Here is an 11,059-nt window from a genome sequence, read left to right as displayed (position 1 = left end):
AAGCCCCGGAAGACAGTGAACTCCGCTCCGCCCGACCCAGGGCTCGGACTCGGGCTAAGCCCCGGAAGACGACGAACTCTGCTCCGCCCGACTCAGGGCTCGGACTCGGGCTCAGCCCCAGAAGACGACGAACTCCGCTTCGCCCGACCCCAGGGCTCGGACTCCGCCCTGGCCTCTGCCGACGGCCTCCGCCTCGCCCGACCCAGGGGCACGGACTCGGCCTCGGCCGTGGAAGACAGACTCGACCTCGGCTTCGGAGGAGCCTCCACATCGCCCAACCTAGGGCACAGGCTCGCCACGTCAACAGGAGGCGCCATCATCACCCTACCCTGAGCTGACTCGGGCCGCAGGGAACAAGACCGGTGTCCCATCTGGCTAGCTCCGCCAGATAGGCAATGATGGCGCCCCGCATGCCCTGTGACGACGGCGGCTCTCAGCCCCCTTACGAAAGCAAGAGGACGTCAGCAAGGACCCAACCGCTCCGACAGCTGTCCCTCCGCCAGGCTCCATCGCTCCTCCGACGGCCACAACATCACACCAGCTGGGTGCCAAAATCTCTCCGGCTGCCACATCGGCATGTACTTAGGGCGCTAGCTCTCCCCCGCTAGACACGTAGCACTCTGCTACACCCCCCATTGTACACCTGGATCCTCTCCTTACGCCTATAAAAGGAAGGACCAGGGCCCTCTTAGAGAAGGTTGGCCGCGCGGGGACGAGGACGAGACAGGCGCTCTCTCGGGGCCGCTCGCTTCCCTCTCCTGCGTGGACGCTTGTAACCCCCTACTGCAAGCGCACCCGACCTGGGCGCGGGACGAACACGAAGGCCGCGGGATTCCCACCTCTCTCACGCTGGTCTCCGGCCGCCTCGCTTCTCCCCCCTTCGCGCTCGTCCTCGCGCTCGACCCATCTGGGCTGGGGCACACGGCGACACTCACTCGTCAGCCCAAGGGACCCCCCGGTCTCGGAACGCCGACAGTTGGCGCGCTAGGTAGGGGCCTGCTGCGTGTTGACGAACAACTTCCCGTCAAGCTCCAGATGGGTAGTCTCCAGCAACCTCTCCAACCCGGGACGGTGCTCCGTTTCGGGAGTCTTGAGTTCATGTCCCTCGACGGCAGCTACGACATGATGCTCCTTCCACCGCCGCGCAACAACGACATTGGCGGCCGACAGCCCGCCCGCCGGCGGCGGAATCGACGACGTCTTCCCCGCATGGCGGAAGAACAATCTTCGAGCTCGTCCCGCCTTCTTCCCCGCCGGCGGAGGGGAAGGCAGGGCAACCAAGGCCAAGCAGGAGGCAGCGCCTCGTCGGCTGTCGAGCGAGTCGACAGCTCCGGCACCCCAACGAAGGGCGCACCGGGTATCGACTTCGCGCCTGAGACAAAGATGAGCGCTGTCTCCCCGCGACACGCCAATCCCGAGCGAGCGGACGACGGCAGCGCGCTCGCGGAGGGCTTGCTGGACGTCACCCTCGTACCTGAGACGACGGTGCAGTCAGTCCCCGACGTGACTTCATCGCCGCTCGTCGACCAAGAGGTACCGACCGATTCCCATCCTACGTCATTTGTATTCAGCCTCAACCCGCCTAGCGACCTCGCTCTGGCGGACGCTCTCGTAGAGGCGAGTTCAAACCCTCTGGGGTTTCGCATGCGGTCGCCTTGGGACCAGTTGACGGACGTCTCGACCTACAGGCCCTCTGGGTCCGAGGAAGACGACGACCCCAGCATCTGTTGGGATTTCTCTGGACTTGGCAACCCCAGTGCCATGCGGGACTTCATGACCGCATGTGACTTCTGCCTCTCCGACTGTCCCGACGGTAGCCGCAGCCTCGACGACGAGGACTGCGGCCCAAGCCGCGAATGTTTCCACGTCGATCTAGGGCGTCCCTCCGAAGGCAATCATCTCGGCATGCCGGAGGACGGTGATCTCCCTAGGCCGGTGCCTCGCGCTAACATCCCACGGGAGCTAGCTGTGGTCCCCGTTCCGGCGGGGGGTCACGACCCACAGCTCGAGCAAGTCCGCGGGGCGCAGGCCAGGCTCGACGGGGGAGCAGGAGCGCTTGAGCCGATCCGCCTGAACGTCGGGCAGGCATAGGCGGGCCAACCCCCGGCCGGAGAAATACGTCACCTGCCCCAGGGCTTCCAGCACCGCGTCACCGACGACGCCAGGGTCAGGCCGCCACCCACATCTAGTGGCGTCGGCCAGAACCTGGCTGCAGCCGCGATGCTCCTCCGCGCGATGCCGGAGCCATCCACCACCGAGGGTCGGCGAATCCAGGGGGAGCTCAAGAATCTCCTGGAAGGCGCCGCGGTCCGACGGGCCGAGAGCTCTGCCTCCCGAAGGCAGGGATACCCCTCGGAACCTCATGACGCGACTTCCCGACTCATGCGGGAAGCCTCGGTCTACACCGGGCGCACGTGCAACACCGCGCCTGCGGCCCCGGGCCGCCTCGGCAACGAGCACCATCATCGCGATCGTCGGGCCCACCTCGATGAGAGGGTGCGCCGAGGCTATCACCCCAGGCGTGGGGGACGCTACGACAGCGGGGAGGATCGGAGTCCCTCGCCCGAACCGCCCGGTCCGCAGGCCTTCAGCCGGGCCATCCGACGGGCACCATTCCCGACCCGGTTCCGACCCCCGACTACTATCACAAAGTACTCGGGGGAGACGAGACCGGAACTGTGGCTCGCGGACTACCGTCTGGCCTGCCAACTGGGTGGAACGGACGACGACAACCTCATCATCCGCAACCTCCCCCTGTTCCTCTCCGACACCGCTCGCGCCTGGTTGGAGCACCTGCCTCCGGGGCAGATCTCCAGCTGGGACGACCTGGTCCAAGCTTTCGCCGGCAATTTCCAGGGCACGTACGTGCGCCCCGGGAATTCCTGGGATCTCCGAAGCTGCCGGCAGCAGCCGGGAGAGTCCCTCCGGGACTACATCCGGCGATTTTCGAAGCAGCGCACCGAGCTGCCCAACATCACCGACTCGGATGTCATCGACGCGTTCCTCGCCGGCACCACTTGCCGCGACCTGGTGAGCAAGTTGGGTCGCAAGACCCCCACCAGGGCGAGCGAGCTGATGGACATTGCCACCAAGTTCGCCTCTGGCCAGGAGGCGGTCGAGGCTATCTTCCGAAAGGACAAGCAGCCCCAGGGCCGCCCATCGGAAGATGCTCCCGAGGCGTCAACTCAGCGCGGCGCCAAGAAGAAAGGCAAGAAGAAGTCGCAGGCGAAACGCGACGCCGCCGACGCGGACCTTGTCGCCGTCGCCGAGTACAAGAACCCTCGGAAGCCCCCGGAGGTGCCAACCTCTTCGACAAGATGCTCAAGGAGCCGTGCCCCTACCACCAGGGGCCCGTCAAGCACACCCTCGAGGAGTGCGTCATGCTTCGGCGCCACTTCCACAGGACCGGGCCACCCGCGGAGGGTGGCAGGGCCCGCGACGATGACAAGAAGGAAGATCACCAAGCAGGAGAGTTCCCCGAGGTCCGCGACTGCTTCATGATCTACGGCGGGCAAGCGGCGATTGCCTCGGCTCGGCACCGCAAACAAGAGTGCCGGGAGGTCTGCTTGGTGAAGGTGGCGGCGCCAGTCTTCCTAGACTGGTCCGACAAGCCCATCACCTTCGACCAAGCTAACCACCCCGACCATGTGCCGAGCCTGGGGAAATACCCGCTCGTCGTCGACCCCATCATCGGCGACGTCAGGCTCACCAAGGTCCTTATGGACGGAGGCAGCAGCCTCAACATCATCTACGCCGAGACCCTTGGGCTCCTGCGCGTCGATCTGTCCTCCGTCCGAGCAGGCGCTGCGCCCTTCCACGGGATCATTCCCGGGAAGCGCGTCTAGCCCCTCGGACAACTCGACCTTCCCGTCTGCTTCGGAACGCCCTCCAACTTCCAAAGGGAGACTCTGACGTTCGAGGTGGTCGGGTTCCGAGGAACCTACCACGCGGTACTGGGAAGGTCATGCTACGCGAAGTTCATGGCCGTCCCCAACTACACCTACCTGAAGCTCAAGATGCCGGGCCCCAACGGGGTCATCACCGTCGGCCCCACGTACAAGCACGCGTTTGAATGCGACGTGGAGTGCGTGGAGTACGCCGAGGCCCTCGCCGAGTCCGAGGCCCTCATCGCCGACCTGGAAAGCCTCTCCAAAGAGGTGCCAGACGTGAAGCGTCATGCCGGCAACTTCGAGCCAGTGGAGACGGTCAAGGCCGTCCCCCTCGGCCCCAGCGGCGACGCCTCCAAGCAGATCCGGATCGGCTCCGGGCTCGACCCCAAATAGGAAGCAGTGCTCGTCGACTTTCTCCGCGCGAACGCCGACGTCTTCGCGTGGAGTCCCTCGGACATGCCCGGCATACCGAGGGATGTCGCCGAGCACTCGCTGGATATTCGGGCCGGAGCCCAACCCGTCAGACAGCCTCTGCGCCGATTCGACGAGGAGAAGCGCAGAGTGATAGGCGAGGAGATCCACAAGCTAATGGCAGCAGGGTTCATCAAGGAGGTATTCCATCCTGAATGGCTTGCCAACCCCGTGCTTGTGAGAAAGAAAGGGGGGAAATGGCGGATGTGTGTAGACTACACTGGTCTCAACAAAGCATGTCCGAAGGTTCCCTACCCTCTGCCTCGCATCGATCAAATCGTGGATTCCACTGCTGGGTGCGAAACCCTATCTTTCCTCGATGCCTACTCAGGGTATCATCAAATCAGGATGAAAGAGTCCGACCAGCTCGCGACTTCTTTCATCACGCCCTTCGGCATGTACTGCTATGTCACCATGCCGTTCGGCTTGAGGAATGCGGGCGCGACATATCAGCGGTGCATGAACCATGTGTTCGGCGAACACATTGGCCGCACGGTCGAGGCCTACGTCGATGACATCGTAGTCAAGACGAGGAAAGCTTCTGACCTCCTTTCCGACCTTGAAGTGACATTCCGATGTCTTAAGGCGAAAGGCGTCAAGCTCAATCCCGAGAAGTGTGTCTTCAGGGTGCCCCGAGGCATGCTCTTGGGGTTCATCATCTCCGAACAGGGCATCGAAGCCAACCCGGAGAAGATCGCAGCCATCACCAGCATGGGGCCCATCAAGGACTTAAAAGGCGTACAGAGGGTCATGGGATGTCTCGTGGCTCTGAGCCGCTTCATCTCACGCCTCGGCGAAAGAGGTCTGCCTTTGTACCGCCTCTTAAGGAAGGCCGAGTGCTTCACTTGGACCCCTGAGGCCGAGGAAGCTCTCGGGAACCTGAAGGCGCTCCTCACAAAGGCGCCTATCTTGGTGCCTCCAGCTGCCGGAGAAGCCCTCTTGGTCTACGTCACCGCGACCACTTAGGTGGTTAGCGCCGCGATTGTGGCCGAGAGGCAAGAAGAGGGGCATGCATTGCCCGTTTAGAGGCCAGTTTACTTCGTCAGCGAGGTACTGTCCGAAACCAAGATCCGCTACCCACAAGTTCAGAAGCTGCTGTATGCGGTGATTCTGACACGGCGAAAGTTGCGACACTACTTCGAGTCTCATCCGGTAACTGTGGTGTCATCCTTCCCCCTGGGGGAGATCATCCAGTGCCGAGAGGCCTCGGGCAGGATCGCAAAGTGGGCGGTGGAAATCATGGGCGAGACAATCTCGTTCGCCCCCCGGAAGGCCATCAAGTCCCAGGTCTTGGCGGACTTCGTGGCCGAATGGGTCGACACCCAGCTACCGACGGCTCTGATCCAACCGGAGCTCTGGACCATGTTTTTCGACGAGTCGCTGATGAAGACGGGAGCCAGCGCGGGCCTACTCTTCATCTCGCCCCTCGGGAAGCACCTACGCTATGTGCTACGCCTCCATTTCCCGGCGTCCAACAATGTGGCTGAGTATGAGGCTCTGGTCAACGGGTTGCGGATCACCATCGAGCTAGGGGTCCGGCGCCTCGACGCCCGCGGTGACTCGCAGCTCGTCATCGACCAAGTCATGAAGAACTCCCACTGCCGCGACCCGAAGATGGAGGCCTACTGCGATGAGGTTCGGCGCCTGGAAGACAAGTTCTACGGGCTCGAGCTTAACCACATCGCTCGGCGCTACAACGAGACTACGGACGAGCTGGCTAAAATAGCCTCGGGGCGAACAACGGTTCCCCCGGACGTCTTCTCCCGGGACCTGCATGAACCCTCCGTCAAGATCGACGATACGCCCGAGCCTGAGGCGCCCTCGACCCAGTCCGAGGTACCCTCGGTCCAGCCCGAGGTACCCTTGGCACAGCCCGAGGCACCCTCAGCTCTGCCCGAGGCGCCCTTGGTTCAGCCCGAGGTACCCTCGGCCCCCGAGGGTGAGGCACTGCGCATCGAGGAGGAGCGAAGCGGGGCTACGCCTGATCGAAACTGGCAGACCCCATACCTGCAATATCTCCGCCGAGGAGAGCTACCCCTCGACCGAGCCGAGGCTCGGCGGGTGGCGCGGCGTGCCAAGTCGTTCGTCTTGCTGGGCGATGAGAAGGAGCTCTACCACCGCAGCCCCTCAGGCATCCTCCAGCGATGCATCTCCATCACCGAAGGTCAGGAACTCCTGCGAGAGATACACTCGGGGGGCTTGCGGCCATCACGCAGCGCCTCGAGCCCTTGTCGGGAACGCTTTCCGACAAGGCTTCTACTGGCCAACGGCGGTGGCTGACGCCACTAGAATTGTCCGCACCTGCGAAGGGTGCCAATTCTATGCGAAGCAGACCCACCTGCCCGCTCAGGCTCTACAGACGATACCCATCACCTAGCCTTTTGCCGTGTGGGGTCTGGACCTCGTCGGTCCTTTGCAGAAGGCGCCCGGGGGCTACACGCACCTGCTGGTCGCCATCGACAAATTCTCCAAGTGGATCGAGGTCCGACCTCTGAACAGCATCAGGTCCGAGCAGGCGGTGGCGTTCTTCACCAACATCATCCATCGCTTCGGGGTCCCGAACTCCATCATCACCGACAACGGCACCCAGTTCACCGGCAGAAAGTTCTTGGACTTCTGCGAGGATCACCACATCCGGGTGGATTGGGCCGCCGTGGCTCATCCCATGTCGAATGGGCAAGTAGAGCGTGTCAACGGCATGATTCTACAAGGGCTCAAGCCTCGGATTTACAACGACCTCAACAAGTTCGGCAAGCGATGGATGAAGGAACTCCCCTCGGTGGTCTGGAGCCTGAGGACGACGCCGAGCCGAGCCACAGGTTTCACGCCGTTCTTCCTAGTCTACGGGGCCGAGGCCGTCTTGCCAACAGACCTGGAATACGGCTCCCCGAGGACGAGGGCTTACATCAATCAAAGCAACCAAGCTAGCCGAGAAGACTCGCTGGACCAGCTGGAAGAGGCTCGGGACAAGGCCTTACTACACTCGGCGCGGTACCAGCAGTCCCTGCGACGCTACCACGCCCGAGGGGTCCGGCCCCGAGACCTCCAAGTGCGCGACCTGGTGCTTCGGCTGCGACAAGACGCCCGAGGGAGGCACAAGCTCACGCCCCCCTGGGAGGGGCCATTCGTCATCGCCAAAGTTCTGAAGCCCAGAACGTACAAGCTGGCCAACAGTCAAGGCGAGGTCTACGGCAACGCTTGGAACATCCAACAGCTACGTCGCTTCTACCCTTAAGATGTTTTCAAGTTGTTCATATACCTCGCACCCACGCAAAGTTTAGTCATCAAGGAAGGGTCGGCCTCGCCTCGGCAAAGCCCGACCCTCCCTCGGGGGCTAAAAGGGGGGGGAACCCCCTCTGCGTTGAAATTTTCCTCGAAAAAAGATCTCTTCTGCCAGAATATCTTTCGTGCTTTTTGACTACTTCGAAAAGTGGATCCTGAAAACGACGGAGTACACGTAAGCAGCCAAGGCTGACCGAGCCGAGGGACTCTCCTACGCCTCCGGGATACGGATACCTCACTCATCACCTTCTGCGATAAGTAACTCGCGTTCGGATAAAGTGATTCCGCGGACCGGACAAGTCTTCACGTTCGGAAGCTCTTCTACCGAAGCGATCCTTCGAGCCTTCTCGACTGAGTCGGTGACAGAGCCTCATGGACGGGTGAAAGTGCGCGTAAGCGGCAAGGCCAACCGAGCCGAGGGATTCCCACGCCTTCGGGATACGGATACCTCACTCGTCACCTTCCGCGAGAAGCAACTCTCGCTCGCACAAACAACCCTGTTACCGACAAAAAGGTCCAGATACTCGAAACAAGAGGAAAAGAGACGCAGCTTTACAACACAACGAGGGTGTGTGTTCTGGCCTCGGTGGCCGCAGAAGGCACACGCTACAAGACAATCTGATCCTGCAGGCTCGGGTCTTGACGCTGGAAGGGGGGAGCAGCACCCTCGGCATCGATGACACCTTCGGCAAAGTTCGACCTAGCCTCGGACGGCGACGTGGTCCGAAGCTCTCCACTCCGAAGGACGACGTCATCACCACGCCCGGGCCATCGCCGCCAGGGTCTTCTCCGGGAATCCGGCCCGAGCAGGCGGCTCGGCCGGTCACCCCTGGGGCCTCGGCCAACCATCTTCCAAGGGCGCCAGCCCGACCCGAGGCCTCGGCTGGTCAACTCCGGCGTCGGTCCCGCTAACGGACGACCCGGCTAGGCCCCGGCCAACCAGGTTTCATTTTTGAGCCAACTCTGCCCCTGTTCATGCTGATATCGCTACCCCTGGCCTCGGCTCATCGAAGAGCGGCCAAGGGGTCCCTTTAACTAAGCCTGAGGAACCTCGGACAACAAGGTCGATCGAGCTGAGGGACTCCTACGCCTCCGGGATACGGATACCTCACTCGTCACCTTGACACGGGGCGACTCACGCTTGGTGAAGCGGTTCAGACAATCAACAGGCGAGTCTTAGTGCTCGAAAATGAGGAAAAAACACAGCTCCATGCCAAAATTACATACATGTTCAGGCCTCGACGGCCATAATGAACAAAAACACTGGCATTCAAAGTGCCATTACAAACGGAACTCTGGTTCCGTCCCCGCGGGTATGAGCAACCTCGAGCCTGCGGGGCGACGAACGTCGGGCGACCTGCCAGCGACCTCTGCAGCAGCAGCCATGGTCCCGGGTAGACGCGGCCGCCGGAGGGCTTTCGTTCGCGTTCCCGCTCAAGGGAGGCGAACCAGCTATTAAAGCCAAAGAGCGGGCCGCTCCCAAGCGCACCGGCAGGTCCTCGCTGCCGTCCTCGCCGCGAATGCGAGGGAGAGGGCGGAATGTTGCATCCTAGCTGGGCAGCAACAGTTCGCCTTCCCCGGCATGGCTGGAGGACGTCTCTGCCGCAGGGCTGGAGGGCGATTGCCACCACCAGAAGCTGGAAGAAGAGGTGGCCCGTCGACCCGTGCAGGAGGTAGAGCCCCAGCTCGCCTCGTTCCTCGCCCCAGTGAGGATGACGAACACCCTCGACACTGAGGGCGGGATCGAGATCACAGCCCGGCTTGCCTCTCCCCATCCAGGAGCTGGAGGTCACCGTCTTGGGTGACCACTAGCGGAGGGGTGCAACCGGGCTGTAAGATGAAAATCCTTGAAGCCGAACGATGACTGAAAGGTACCAACTCCCACGGAGTTGCGTTCCTCCGACGATGAGGCGAGAATACGGCGGGTATCCCCCATCCGGGGGCTTGGAAGGTGGAAAGACACGATGCATAAGGGAGCGCGAAGACATGGTCGCCTTCCGAAGGGGGTCACCCTCCTTTTAAAGGCGACTCTCCCTACTTGCACCCCCAGCCGTCACGGGCTGAGTCTTCTCCAACACGCTCCAAGGCCCTCCCCTGCGGCGCGGGGGCTGGGTCCCACACGTCATGCAAACTGGCTCAGAGCAGAAGAAGCCAAACCGCCGCGCGCGGTGCGCACGACCGCCCAGCGGTTACAAGTGACCCTCCACTTTTGCCCAGACCAACGGGCAAAAGGGGCGGGCAGCCATGCAGACGGCATGCAACCGCGCCAAGTGGGCACGCTTCTTCGACTCCCAACATGCCCAGCCTGGAGGCCCAGGCCCACGCGTCACGCAACCGGCGCGCTGACTGCTTCGTGCATGCAACTGCACCGCCACTTGCACCACCACCGCGCCTCCTCGATTGCGGAACCAAAACCGCGACTCGAGGCGACCCAGCGCACGACCCAGCAGCGCCAGCCTTGCGCGGCGGTCAATGCGGTCAAAAACGGGCCGACAGTAATGACGGTGGCAGGCGGGAGGGAACAACGGTCACTCGTCAGCCAAGCTCACGTCCCATCCGAGGGCGGCAAGAGGACCCCCTCTCACGGCGTGAAGACAACGCGCCCGTGATCCGTTCCTCGAACGGCTCGCGCACGCGCAACGGCCGCCCCGCCAACCACCCGCCCCGTCGCATTAACTCCGCGGCGGGATAGGCGACGCTTCAGTAGGGGAAGCGGGTGACACTTCGCCTTTGCCGAAATAACCGCGCCAAAAAAGGTACGCCGCGTCGTTCGATTTCGTATCCTTTTCCTTTTTTCCTCTTTCTCTCTCTCTTGCAACAGGGACCGGGAAAGGGGGATACCCCGAAAAGGATCCTTCCCCGTGAAGGAACCAGGCTCCGAGCCTCCCTACTGATCAGAGGTTCGAAGGCTGGCCCCCCGAAGGGTTCGACAGCCGCCTCAGATCGCGTGGGCCCTACACCCACTACTGGTCAGAGGTTCGAAGGCTGGCCCCCCGAAGGGTTCCACGGCCGCCTCAGGCTGCTCGGGCTCCGCGCCCATTACTGATCAGGGGTTCGAAGGCTGGCCCCCGAAGGGTTCACAGCCGCCTCAGACACCGAGCGAGGGATGACCATGGGTATGTTCGATACATAACCAAGGCTCGGGCTGCGCTGTCGAGGTACCCTAGGACATTCTTGAGACCAGCGGGAGCGATCTTGTAACGAAATCCCATCATAGGGAGGCATCGAGCCCTCGGACCCCGTCGCCAGGGGACCGGGTCCGGCAGATCACCCGCAGGTACTTTTGGGCGAGCCTCCGGGCCCCTAGCCGACCCCTAACGAACGGGGCACAGACGTCCACTCGGATTACCCGCTTGCAGCTCACCGGAGACAACATGTTCGGCGCCCATCGAGGGCAACATGGCGCTTTCCCCCCT

Source organism: Zea mays, chromosome 3 (assembly GCF_902167145.1).
Source record: "Zea mays cultivar B73 chromosome 3, Zm-B73-REFERENCE-NAM-5.0, whole genome shotgun sequence".
Taxonomy (NCBI): domain Eukaryota; kingdom Viridiplantae; phylum Streptophyta; class Magnoliopsida; order Poales; family Poaceae; genus Zea; species Zea mays.
The sequence above is the reverse complement of the archived record's forward strand: the minus strand, read 5'-3'. Positions refer to the sequence as shown.